Source organism: Notamacropus eugenii, chromosome 3 (genome assembly GCF_028372415.1).
Source record: "Notamacropus eugenii isolate mMacEug1 chromosome 3, mMacEug1.pri_v2, whole genome shotgun sequence".
Classification (NCBI taxonomy): Eukaryota; Metazoa; Chordata; class Mammalia; order Diprotodontia; family Macropodidae; genus Notamacropus; species Notamacropus eugenii.
The window spans coordinates 208433594-208448172 of record NC_092874.1 but is presented as its reverse complement, the minus strand read 5'-3'; the positions used below and the strand labels follow the sequence as shown (position 1 = coordinate 208448172).

The window sequence follows — 14579 nt, the reverse complement described above, 5'->3', positions numbered from 1 at the left end:
TAAGCCAGGCTAATTTCTATCTTTCAGGTAGAGTCTGTCAATTAAATACTCATTTGGGTTAAGAAATTCTTTTTAATGCAATAATCCATCGACCTGCTTAAATTTGTCAGTTGTTCTCATTCTTCCTTTAACCACATAATGTCTCACTCCTTAATACCTAGTTACTCAACAGCTCTGACATCCAGAAAGTAAAAGAATATTGAATGGAGAATAGAAAGGAGTAATTTAATACTGTAAACCTGAAAGGAGTTCTTCAGGAAGTGTTCGAGGGAAGTATGTGCCTAAAAGAAAAGTCTGAAACCAAAGAAAGGGCAGCAACAAACTCCCACACTAAGGAGTAAACTCATGTTGGGCTACAGCTACTCAATGTTTTCAATGTTATCTAATGAATATCTGCAGCTTACCAGACATAAATGACCCCACCTTACTGGGCTGCCCTAGTACTCAGATCATTTCTCCCATTTCTCTTATATCTTGGACTCAGGTACCCCAAATTTCTTATAACAATGTAACAAAGACAACACCACAGGATCACAGACTGAGCTAGAAGGGAACTGAGAGATCATTTCTAGTGCAAACTCTTCATTTTTATAGGGTAGCCAATCAGGCCTGGAGGAGTGAAATGACTTGCTCAGGGTCATACAGGTGGTAATCAACAGAGTCATGTTTTGAATTCAGCTCTTCTCATCACCCATCTAGTACCTGTCCGCTCTGTCCTCCTGTTTCTAATTCCCTGAACCTGAAGAAATCTCAGGAGACTGCAGAAAGACAATTACCTTCACACCTTTGACCTGATGACTGATGAATTGTTGGCCCAGTCTTCAACCAATCAGCAAGTATTTACCTGGAAGTTCTCTTTTATTCAACTTGGTATGGAAGACTTAGTGATTACTGCCACATTTCTCTGTGTCTGAAACTGAATCAAAACCTGTGGGCAAGACCCATATATGGAGATTGTGTGGAGTGAGTTAATTATAGTTTTTTTCCCAACTAAAAGTATAATATTGCTTACATTAATATCTGGCCACTCCAAAATAAACACTCTAGTAGGTAGTTTTTATGATGTTATCACCAAAGTCTGAAATTAATTAACCAGATTCTGCCATCATGTCACATGGGGAAGGACAGTTAACCACAGCACCATGGAAATTATAATAGCAGCACAAAAGAAATTTTAATAGTAAATTCTCTTTTCCAGTACACTGATGTTTATACTAAATACTATATGGGTTCAGTGATTAAATACTACAGAGATTAGTTTACTGGGAAATGTTACAGATATCTCTGTTCTTATTCCAGTTTCTAGGGAACAGATTAAACAATGAAGCATACATGGAACTGGCAACACTATAGATTTTGTGAATTGCTGAACATTTAGGTGAGCCATCATCATCTTCACTGTTACAATCGAGTCTGCTGGATGTATTTTTTTATTCCATCAGGAAATGAATACTAATTGGAATTTCTAATATGCAGAGTAAATCTAGGATAACTGACTATGAGACTAGCAAATTGTATTTTTCTTTCTGTTTAAGGCTGGTTTATGGCTCAGGGCCAGAGAGTCTTTTAAATTCTCTATGGCTTGACTCCAAACCACCTTTCTAAATTCATCTCATATGCCTTACCATCTTCCACATACTTCATTCTCTAATCAAATTGGACTAGGTACCATTACATGAAAACATCTCATCCTTTCCCTCTTTTGTATTTTAATCACATCATTTCCAACACCTAGAAGGCCACTATTGTAAATCTGAGTCACAATTCAAGATTTAGCACAAGTAGCCCCATTTGGATCATTCTGTACAGGACAAATAGGGCAATCAATGGAAGAAAAGAGCATGATGGACTCAGTATCTGTGAGGCCTTTTGGCAACAACTAGTGTAGGGTCAAATGAAAACCTTTGGGAATATATGACCCATTCTATTTTGTAATATTTAAGGTCATAAAATATCAGGTGCCCAGAAGGGTGAAAGATACTTCTCCTCTCATTTTACCACCTCCTTTTACAACAATCCTGTGATATCTGTGAGGAGGACAATTGGAACCTGGAAACTTAAACTGGACTGTAGTCATTGTGGCAGAAGGGTGAATGGTATGGGTCTGATAATCTGGCCAATGCTTTTTTCTCTATTCCTGTGGTTAAGATTAGTCAAGACCCATATGTTTTCACCTAAGAAGAAGTCCTATATATTTTATTGTCCTTCTCAAGGACTACCTGAACTTTCCTTCCCATTGTTATTCACATTATGCCTGACAGAGACCTGAAAGAAGGCTCCCTTCCTGTAGTGGTACACTAATGTACATCAATACATTATTTGCATAATGTTAACTGGGCCAGATGAGGCCTTAAATCAGATAGTAGCTTATATATGAAGGACCACCTAAAGCAAATGCAGGGTCCCCTCTATAAAGTTTTAGGAAACAAGGATAAGGAAATGATAAGGAGAAGTCAGACAATTCCAGGCACTATTCAGAATAACTTATTGCCCTGGCTTCCCCATGGTCTAAGAAGAAAACCTAGAGACTCACTGAACACTAGGTTTTAAGAGTACCCTCATTCTCCACGTGGTTATACTGATGGTTCCCATTTACTGATTCATCTACAAGTATATGAATTTCAAATAGGATTCATAACAACCCTGAAATACCTAATGTAGCCTGTCCAACAGTCTCTCTCCTTAAGCTATTAGGACCTTGAAAAGCCTATGAATGTAGATATTTTTCATCAGTCACTCCACGGACCAGATGGACATGTGAGACACGGTCTTTCAGAAGGGGGATTTCTGGCTTTTAATCTCCTTCACATATTTGTTCTATTTTATTTTCCTCTTTTTCACTTAGTAATCCATATGCTGAGAAGACTGTCTAGCAAAAAGATAAGCATTTAATTGGTAGAAGATCCTTTAGAAGACCATTAAAACCTTTCAAGTAATGGGCAGTATATGATAGAGTCAGCATTTCCTTAATGCATTTGCTTTCTGTTTACAACATGGGAAGGTTTTATCAAAAGAAAACAAAACTACCTCCAGGGCTCAAGTAGTTTTACCTTCTTTAGTGTAGTTTCCTTTTTCTACCCACCTCTCTTCCTTCAGTCACCATTGAACAGGCCAAAGACAAAGATGCCACAGGACCTGATTGCTCCCAGCTGCCTCATCATGTGCAAGCATAAAAGTTTCCAGTCACATGGAGTCCAAGCCTCTCATTCATGGTGAGTGTTCAAAGACCACACAAGTCACTCTGATGATTTTTCCAATCATACACATTTCCAAAAAGGAGACAAATGGGAACCTTCTCCAGAGTGGCTAATATCACCGTATAATTGCATATTCTTGCTGTTTTAGGACAAAGCAAGCTTCCTTTTGTAAATATTCAATAATTCATTTCATCCAAATTGAACCTTAAGTAAGTAATTGCTGATCTTAGAACTATACTTCCAAGATGGCCTCAGGGCAGCAGCAGCCACTGTGGCAGCAGCAGCCACTTTTAGAACTCTGGGACTGAAGACCGTGGGGGAATCAAGTGACTGATCTGGATTTCACCTCCAAGTGTTGGTCCTGGGGTTAGAAGGAGCACTGGTACTGGCAGGGTGGAGCTTGTGGTGATTATGGAGAGGGAATCCTACTCACAGTTCCAGGGCAAAAAAAAGTGCTTGTTGTTGTTCACAGACTAGAGTGCAGACCTGGAAAGGAGTAAACTCCTCTCCCTTGATCCTGCCACCTTAGAGAAGCTGAGAACTTAAAGATCCTTAGGGATATCACAGAGAACAGGTGCACAAAGCCTTTGAAGCCTGGGGTAGTATACCCTCCACTAGACAAAAGATCCAAAAGTCAAGTAACTGACTGGGAAAATGCTCAAAAAAGGGAAAAAATGAACCTGTAGACAGTTAATTTTTTGGTGAAAAAGTATTACCTTCCATTCTTTGAATGAGGAAAAACAAAGAATACCATCAGAGGAACACATCAAAGTCAAGGTTTCTACATAAAAACCCTCCAAAAAACATATCCAGTGGTCTCAAGACATGGAAGAGTTCAAAAAGGATTTTGAAATCAAGAAAAGCAAATCAACAGCTTGCTAAAGGAGACCCAAAGAAATGCTAAAGAAAATAACACCTTTAAAAATAGACTAACCCAAATGGCAAAAGAAGTCCAAAAATCAATGAGGAGAAGAATGCTTTAAAAAGCAGAATTTGTCAAATGGAAAAGGAGGTTCAAAAGGTCACTGAAGAAAATAGTTCTTTAAAAATTAGAATGAGGCAGATGGAAGCTAATGACTTTATGAGAAACTAAGAAATTATAAAACAAAACCAAAAGAATGAAAAAATAGAAGACAATGTGAAATATCTCATTGGAAAAACAACTGACCTGGAAAATAGATCCAGGAGAGGTAATTTAAAAATTATTGGTCTGCCTGAAAACTCATCTTTCAAGAAACTGTGAAGGGAAACTGCCTTGATATTCTAGAAGCACAGGTTAAAAGAGAAATGGAAAGAATTCATTGATCACTTCCTGAAAGAGATCCCAAAAGGAAAACTCCTAGGAATATTGTAGCCACATTCCATAGTTCTCAGGTCAAGAAGAAAATATTACAAGCATCCAGAAAGAAACAATTCAAGTATTGTGGAAATACAATCAGGATAACGCAGGATATAGCAACTTCTGCACTAAGGGATCCAAGGTCTTGGAATATGATATTCCAGGGGTAAAAGGAGATAGGGTTGTAACCAAGAATCACCTATATAGCAGAACTGACTAGAATACTTCAGGAGAAAAAATGGAATTTCAATGAAATAGAGGACTTCCAAGCATTCTTGCTGAAAAGAACAGAGATGAATAGAAAATTTGACTTTCAAATACAAAAATCAAGAGAAATATGAAAAGGCACACAGGAAAGAGAAGCCTTAAGGAACTCATTAAAGTTGAACTGTTTACAGTCCTACATGGAATGATGTTATTTGTAACTCATGAGACCTTTTTCAGTATTATAGTAGTTAAAGAGAATATATATGTAGGCGTGTATGGGTGTGTGTGTGTGTGTGTGTGTGTGTGTGTGTGTGTGTGTGTGTGTAAACTATGTATGTATAAATATATGTGTACATGGGTGTATATGTGGATATACAGGTAAATATATATGTGGAGATATAGATGTATATGTAGACAGAGGGCACAGGATGAGCCAAATATAAGGGAGAATGCCTTAAAAAAATAAAATTTACTTTTGAATGAAATGTACTAGGAGCAATCAAAAGGGTAAGGGAGAATGTAGCAAATCATCTCACATAAAAGAGGGAAGAAAGAACTTTTCCAATGGAGGGGAAGAGGGGAAGAAGAAAGAAAATAAGTGAGCCTTACTGTCATGGGATTTGGCTTAAGGAGGAATAACACACACTCAACTGGATATGGACATCTATTTTACCCTGCAGGAAGGAAAGGAGAAAGGGGATAGCAGAGGCAAGATAATAGAATGGACAGCAAAAAAGAGATAATCAGGGGGGAAGAGTCAACATGGCAGAGTACAAAGATGCACATACACATAGCTCCAAACCCACAGCCCATAGAACATCTGGAAAAAAGAACTCCCTGTGAATTCTGGAGCAGCAGAGGCCACAGAACAGTGGAGCGGAGGAGATTTCTGTTCCAGAGAGCCTTGCAAACCTCTCGCAAAAGCTCCTTCATGCTGCAGACGTGGAGCCCAGCCCAGCACTCCTTTGGCTGCGCAGCACCGAGAGGAGCAGATCCGACAGGGCTTTGGGGACGAGACCTCCAGCAGCTGCACGGGTCCCTCCACCCACAGGTGATGGGGGTCGGTGAGAGGGTCTCTTTGGCGGGTCAAGAGGGGAGTGGGGTGCCCCCATAACTCAGGCCCCCTCGGGAGGCAGCAGTGGAGGCAGGAGCAGACTAGGGCTTCTCAAGCAGGCAGGAGCCTGGATCCATTGTTTAAGATCTCTGCATAAACCCCCTGAGGGAAGTGAGCTCGTGAGGCAGCCCCGCCCTGACCTGAGCAGCTGAGCCTATTCTCACACTGAATAGCAGCCCCACCCCCACCCAAAGCCCTCAGGCTGAGAAGCAGCATTTAAATCTCAGACCCTAAGTGCTGGCTGGGAGGATGCGGAGGCAAAGTGGGTGTGAAGAGAATATTCAGAACTCAAGTCACTGGCTGGGAAAATGCCCAGAAAAGGGAAAAGAAATAAGACTATAGAAGGGTACTTTCTTGGTGAACAGGCATTTCCTCCATTCCTTTCTGATGAGGAAGAACAATGCTTACCATCAGGGAAAGACACAGAAGTCAAGGCATCTGTATCCCAGCCCACTCAATGGGCTCAGGCCATAGAAGAGATCAAAAAGAATTTTGAAAATCAAGTTAGAGAGGTGGAGGAAAAGCTGGGAAGCGAAATGAGAGACATGCAGGCAAAACATGAACAGCAGGCCAGCACCCTGCTAAATGAGACCCCCCAAAAAAAAACTGAAGAAAATAACACCTTGAAAAATAGGCTAACTCAATTGGCAAAAGAGGTTCAAAAAGCCAATGAGGACAAGAATGCTTTCAAAAGCAGAATTAGCCAAATGGAAAAGGAGGTTCAAAAGCTCACTGAAGAAAATAGTTCTTTCAAAATTAGAATGGAACAGATGGAGGCTAATGACTTTATGAGAAACCAAAAAATCACAAAACAAAACCAAAAGAATGAAAAAATGGAAGATAATGTGAAATATCTCACTGGAAAAACATCTGACCTGGAAAATAGATCCAGGAGAGACAATTTAAAAATTATGGGACTACCTGAAAGCCATGATCAAAAGAAGAGCCTAGACATCATCTTTCATGAAATTATCAAGGAAAACTGCCCTGAGATTCTAGAACCACAGGGCAAAATCAATATTCAGGGAATCCACAGAACACCGCCTGAAAGAGATCTAAAAAGAGAAACTCCTAGGAACATTGTGGCCAAATTCCAGAGTTCCCAGTCAAGGAGAAAATATTGCAAGCAGCTAGAAAGAAACAATTCAAGTATTGTGGAAATACAATCAGGATAACACAAGATCTAGCAGCTTCTACATTAAGGGTCCAAAGGGCGTGGAATAGGATATTCCAGAAGTGAAAGGAACTAGGACCAAAACCAAGAATCACCTACCCAGCAAAACTGAGTATAATACTTCAGGGGAAAAATTGGTCTTTCAATGAAATAGAGGACTTTCAAGCATTCTTGATGAAAAGACCAGAGCTAAAAAGAAAATTTGACTTTCAAACACAAGAATGAAGAGAACCATGAAAAGGTAAACAGCAAAGAGAAGTCATAAGGGACTTACTAAAGTTGAACTGTTTACATTCCTACATGGAAAGACAATATTTGTAACTCTTGAAACATTTCAGTATCTGGGTACTGGTTGTTATTACACACACACATCCATACACACACGCACACGCACACACACATAGAGACAGAGTGCACAGAGTGAATAGAAGAGGATGGGATCATATCTTAAAAAAATGAAATCAAGCAGTGAGAGAGAAATATATTGGAAAGAGAAAGGGAGAAATGGAATGGGGCAAATTATCTCTCATAAAAGAGGCAAGCAAAAGACTTCTTAGTGGAGCAATAAAGAGGGGAGGTGAGAGAAAAACGTGAAGTTTACTCTCATCACATTCCACTAAAGGAAGGAATAAAATGCACACTCATTTTGGTATCAAAGCCTATCTTACAGTACAGGAAAGTGGGGGATAACGGCATAAGCAGGGTAGGGGGGATGATGGAAGGAAGGGCATGGGGAGGATGGAGCAACTTGAGGTCAACACTCATGGGGAGGGCCAGGATCAAAAGAGAGAATAAAAGTAATGGGGGACAGGATAGGATGGAGGGAAATATAGTTAGTCTTATATAACATGACTATTATGGAAGTCATTTGCAAAAGTACACAGATTTGGCCTATATTGAATTGTTTGCCTTCCAAAGGGAAGGGGTGGGGAGGGAGGGAGGTAAAGAAGTTGGAATTCAAAGTTATAGGAGCAACTGTTGAGTACTGTTATTGCCAGTAGGAAATAAGAATTACAGGTAAAGGGGTACAGAAAGTTATCTGGCCCTACAGGACAAAAGAGAAGATGGAGACAAGGGCAGAGAGGGATGATAGAAGAGAGAACAGATTGGTGATAGGGGCATTTGGAATGCTCGGTGTTTTGTGGGGGGAGGGGACAAAAGGGGAGAATATTTGGAACCCAAAATTTTGTTAAAATGAATGTTAAAATTGAAAGAAAGAAAGAAAGAAAGGAAAATAAAAAAATTTAAAAAAGGGATAATCAGAAGCCAACACCTTTGTAGAAGGACAGGTCAGGGGAGAGAATGGAATAAATTTAGGGCAGGATAGGACAGAGGGAAATGTTGTTAGTCTTTTACAACATAACTGTTCTGGAAGTGCTTTACATTGTTATGCATGGATGACCTATAATGAATTGCTTCTTTTCTCAATCAGGGTGGGTGGGGAGGGAAGCAGAGAATGTGTAACTCAAAGTTTTAATAATGAAAGTTAAAGATTGTTTTGTGTGCAACTGGAAATTAAGATATTCAGGCAATGGAGGACATAAATATATTTTGCCCTACAAGAAAACAGAGGGGAAAGGGAAAGCAGGCAGGGTGGGGAATAGAATGGAAGACAAGTTGGAGAACGGGGTGGATGGGATGCACGTTTTCATGGCATAGGAGGTGGGGAGAGATGGGGGAAAAATTTTGAATTCAAATTCTTGTGGAAGTGAATATTGAGATGGAAAAATATATAATTTTTTTTTTAAAAAGTCTTTGGATCTTACCATGCCTCTTCACTACTGTCCTATGGCTTGCTTTTCTCAGCAAAAATGCAAAGAGTCTTATCATCAGATTGGTCCAAGAGAGAGGAATTTTTTTGTTATATACCTCTGCCAGACCATTTTAGAGAGAAAAAGTGATCTATGTGTGAGGAGGAGCAACCACAATGACAGTCTGACACATCTTTGATGTGCTGATGTGTACATAAAACAGGTTATCACCCTTTGCACAAGATTTCAAATGTCTTATTTCCTACACAAAAAGACAAATTCCTTAACTTGGTATTCAAAATTCTCCACAAGCTCAAAATCTCAGAATTGGAATGAACTTCAGGGTCCATATTTCTCAAACTCTTTCTAAACAAGAAATACTTCTTCAATAACCCTAACAAGAGATCATCCATTCATTACTTGAAAACCTCCAATGAATGGAAATACTTTATCTCCTTAGATAAGTATTGGTCTTTTCCATATTTCCAATTGTTAAGAAGTTTTTTCCTCATTTCAATCCAAAATGTTTCCTTCTACAGCCTCCACACATTTCTTCTAGTTGTCCTGTAGAGCCAATAGAAGAAGCTGATGAGGTAATCAAGTGAGAAGAGTACAGAGAAAAAACAAGGGTTCAACACAAAGCCTTGATATAACTCATAGTTAAGGGATATAATAAAGAAGATGATGTAGCAAAGGAGACTAAGAAGTGTTCAGAAAGGTAGAAGGCAAACAAGGAGAATCCTGCATCATGAAAATGCAGCAAAGTGATAGTTTGGTTGTGAAGGGGAGTAGAATATCAGGTAAAAGTTACAGGTGATGGTAGGGTCTTGTCAAGGTTTTTTAAAGATGGTGAGACCTGGACATGTTTGCAGGCAGCAAGGATGAAACCAGTAAGTAGGGAGAGATTAAAGATCAGAACAATGGGGGATGACTGAGAAGAAATATGCTGAGAAGACAAGAGGGAAGACAAGGTTACAATGAAGGGCAACTGTAGAGGAGATGGCTTTGTTTAGGAAAAAGATATCTTAATTTATGAGACTGGAGTAAAGGAGGAAAGAGCAGGAGATGATGACAAGGGGTATTAATGTGGTGTAGGCTCTGGGAGCCCCCTTGAACTTTCTTTGAAATCTCCAACTAGGAGCAGAGGAGGAGGAGAATAGAAGTAAAACAAAATTGGGTTTTTTAGACATAAGCGGCAACATAATTTTCTGTAAGAATGTTGGAAGTCACAGGTTTCATTGCTGATGCATTTCTTGACCTTTGCTTCCTGTGAATTTTTGAGAGTCTTAATTGCTCTTCTTTCTGAATTCTAGCTAATTTCTGTGCTTGACAGACAAATATGTAAATGTTTTTATTCTTCCTTTTCTATTTAAAGTCCTTTTCACTAAATTTGTAAGACTACAAGTTGTTCAGCATTCAGGGACTGATAAGGACTTTCTGATTCACATTAGTCTATTATTTCTAATTGCAGGTATCAGAGATTCTGCCCACAACAACCTCAGAAGATGTTTCAAAGCTCAACATGTGAAATCACAAAAGAAAGAAAGCAAGAAAAGTAAATAAATCAGAGAAACTGTCTGTAGCACCAGTAGCTATTCCCAGGAGGGATGTATTTCTAATGCATATTATTGGTTTCTAACCATGTAAGCTCTAAGAATAATCTAAGTTTTAGACAGGTTTTTGAGACGAATGTGTATCTTATAGGATGAAAATAACAGAATGTTAGAAGTGGAAGAGGTCTTGAGATCATCTAGTTTAAATCTTGACCTTTCTCACATGAGGAAACTGAGACACAGAGAGATTAAAAGAGCTGTATGAGGTCACAAAGCTAATTGGTGATCAAACAGTAAATAAACCTCAGGTATTCCCACACAACTTAGTTCAATTCAACAGCTATGGATTTAGTACTATCTGCAAGACATTATTCTAGATGCTGGGAATATTTTTTAAAATGCCATTGAATCAGAAAGCTTACCATCTACAAAGGAATTCAAACAAATATAGAAACAGAAGGCAATTTAAGGAAGGGGAGAACACTACCAAAAAACAAAATTTTATTGCCTCCTCTGAAATACATTCAAAGGTTGCAAACCTGAGTACCACCCATCCCCTCTGCTTAGGGGCAGGAAAGAGACTAAGTCTGAATGATAAACTTAATCACCACAGTGCATCTTAAAACCCATAGGCCAATGCATAATGTAAAGGTCGAAATAGTTCAACTATAGATCCTTCAGGCTATTTTGGCAAGCATGTTTCACAAGGTCTTTCTCATAGAAGGTATTCCAGAGTTAAAAAATGGGATAATAGAAGTATCACCATTATACAACCATGCTAAAATTTTTCTGAATATGTGGGCTCCTAGTGAATGATGACATGGGCTATATGAAGCAACATGATCTATAATCCAAAGAGATTAAAGCAAGTTAATAAGCAAACAGGGGAGAAAGATAAAATTCATATTCAAAATTCAATATAGTGATGTCAAGGTCAAAGGGACAAAAGAGGCAAATCTGACCTATACTCATACAAAAGAGTTTTTTCAATGGACATATACAACAAGTCTGATTTTACAAAGAGTTAAGTACATCTCAAATTTAAATTGGCAGTGTAATGATTCATTCAGTCAAACAAGAATGTACTAAATACCTACTGTGTAGCACCTTCTATTAGGGGCTAGGTTTAAAGGGAAAGATGAAACAGTTCACACCCACAAGAACTTGCATTCTATTGGAGGAAGTCAATAGGAATATATAAAGATATGCAATATGTACATATATATGCACATACACATATTTATATACACACATCCATCTATGTATAGGTATATGAGAATATATAATTTGTGTGTGTATGTGTGTGTGTCTGTGTGTGTTAAATAGATGTTAGTCAGTTGGAGGAGGCACTGAGGGAATCAAGAAAGACTACATGTATCAGATGACTTGAATTGAGTCTGAAAGGAACTTATGGTGTTCAAAAGTCTAAGATGAGGAAGGAATGCATTCCAGGCATGGGGAACAGTCAATGCAATAGCAACAAGATAAAAGAGTGGCATGCATGAGGGAGAGTGCTGTAGTTGTGGTTGAGTTGTTTTCAACTCTTCCTGACCCCATTTGGGGTTATTTTGGCAAAGAAAACGACTGGAGTAGTTTGCTATTTCCTTCTCTAGCTCATTTTACAGATGAGGAAACTGAGGCAAACAGGATTCAGTGACTTGCCTGGGATCACATAGCTACTGAGTGTCTGACACCCAATTTAAACTGAGGGACAGTAAGAACATCTATTTGGCCAATCACAGACTACATAAGGTAAGCAATGTGTAAAAGAGTGGAAAATAGGTTGAAAACAGGTTTTAAAGAGCTTTCACTACCCAACAGAGGAGAGAAAGTCACACCTCCCAGTCTTCCTTCATCTTAGGAGTATGAAGAGAATTATGGTTTTTGTATTATTCGATATGATATGTGCAATGAATATACCAATAATTTAGATTTCTTAGAATTGTCTCTTCTCACTTGTGAGTCAGAAGCTTATAAAATGCTGCTTGAGATGATCATTCAAACCCTTGACAATGCTCTCACCATCACTACTTTCTTGGGCTTATTTACTTTAAGTGAAGCAGATCAAAGACTATAGAACCTATTCCCATCACAGAACTCTGATCCCATGTTCCACAAAGTAGCGACCCCTAAGGACGTGAAACAATACTCTTCCCACAGGCATCGAGTGTGGTGGATTATTGTGCTTGGCCTGGGAAATCCCTCAGGCTCAGGAAATGATTTTTTTTATCTGTCTTCCCCATTCCCTTCCCACTTGTGATTGACATACATGATCCCTGCCTTCACTACAGTGAAGTGAAATTCTGATCAGAAGAGATCCTGATTTGCAAATCTGTTCCTCATAATGAAATAACTTAAATGAGCAGGGACTTGATTACTGGCACTTTGTCTCTGGATTGCTCTGTTTCATTAGCAGTTTTCAAGGGGTTGGATATAGGGTGAAGCCTTGAGCTCTCCTGAACTGGGGAGAAGGATCTTGGTGTCACTGGACTTTTTTTCAGACTCTCAACTCACCTGTCTGACAGGTTTAATGTCACAACACAAGATTACACAAAAGGGCTTATTTGTATTACTGACCACTTACTCTGATCATTGAAATTTGCTATCAAAGGACAAAAAAAGCAGGAACTTGTGACATAACAAATATGACAGGATAAGATACCCTTGACTCTGTTTAAATTCAGATACGAGTCAAAATTCAACAGTAATGGAGTATCTGTTCCAATTCGTAGACAGATTCAGGAAGAGTCAGGTGAAAAATATTCCTTTTCAAAAGAACACAAGGGAAACTGAGCCAGGAGGATCCCATCCTAGACTGAGGCTAACATTGTCCTCTTGACATTTTCCCAAATGCAAATCTTCATTTGTTAACAGTACAGTATCAAATTTCCTCTGATGAGTTTGTTGCATTTCTCTGATACTGATTTAGTGCACACACCTATACCCAAATTCAAACACACACGCACAAAAATTAGTTATGGTCCCATGTGCTTTTTACATAAACAGCAAGTTTCACCAATCACTGTTTAGAGCCAAATACATTTAGTTTTACTCTCATGGACTTGCAATGATCAACAGAGATTTATCAAAATTTCCATACATAAGGGATTCCATTTAACATCTTTCCTTCTCCGATTGAAACTTGCTATGTTGTAAAAAGTCACATGTTAGAAGTCCATTCTCTCCATTGCACATATATTTGCAACTTCTGAGCAAGCCAGATTCATTGTTTAGCAACTCCATAACCCAAACAAGTTCTTTTCCTGGGGTTGATGACCTTGCCCACCCACATGGTTTTCAAAATAAGAAAAGTCGAAATGGACCTCAGGGAAGGAATGGTATTGGTGCCCCTAGCTTCTGACCACCGTACCTGCAGGAGAACTGTTCTGAATGGGTAAAACCAATTTGGATAAGGCTTTCACCCAATCCCCCATTTTCCATACAAGTAATCAATTAACAACTTTATATTTTAGTATTAAAAGGGTAACCTCAAATAACTTAATTAGCAATTGAACAAATTCTATAAATGACAGCAAAACAATTATAACTGAAAATTCCTTTTAAACATATAAAATTTGGAAGTTAATAATTTCTTAAATTATAATAATTGAAAATATTATGACACATGGTCAAGGCTGACAGTACACCCCACAGCCCCACTGGAAGCACAGAATTACCTTGACAAGGGGGCAGAGCCAAGATGGCAGAGTAGAAAGATGCATATACCATAGCTCTTCCCCCACAGCCCATAAAATACCTGTAAAAAATAACTCTCAACAAATTCCAAAGTAGCAGAAGGCACAGAACGACAGAGTGAAAGATACCTCCAGCCAAAGGTAACCTGGAAGGCCCACAGGAAAGGTCTATCTCATGAGACACTGAGCAGGGCAGAGCCCAGGCCTGGCCATGTAGCACTGGGAGGAACAAGACCAGAAGAGTCATTCTGGGCAGAATCCACAGCAGGGAGGGTCTCAGATCCTTCAGTCCACAAGTGCCAAAGAAAACTTCAAAGGTCAGTGAGAGAGTTTTGCAAGTTGGGCAAGAGGGCAGCAGGGTTCTCCCCCCAGCACGGGCCCCATGCAGTGGTGATAGGAGCAACAGTGAGGCAGCAGGGCTGCATGGTACTGCCCAAGTCAGGCAGCAGCCACCATTGTGGGAGTGGCTCAGCTTAAAGTCCCTGGGGGAATTCAGCAGCTGATCTGAATCTCAGCCCTGAGTAGAGGCCCTACCCCCACCTAAAGCAC

The 14579-nt window shown here is 39.3% G+C and overlaps 1 protein-coding gene across 1 annotated transcript in view; it reads right to left on the bottom strand.

The window, feature by feature from the left end:
* LOC140533865 (prostaglandin-E(2) 9-reductase-like) overlaps nucleotides 1-14579 on the bottom strand; it is a 148554-nt gene that overhangs the window by 47324 nt on the left and 86651 nt on the right. Inside the window, exon 9 of the transcript XR_011977084.1 lies at nucleotides 845-928. The gene's annotated coding sequence lies outside the window, so the exon portion shown is untranslated. The remainder of the gene's footprint in view (nucleotides 1-844; nucleotides 929-14579) is intronic.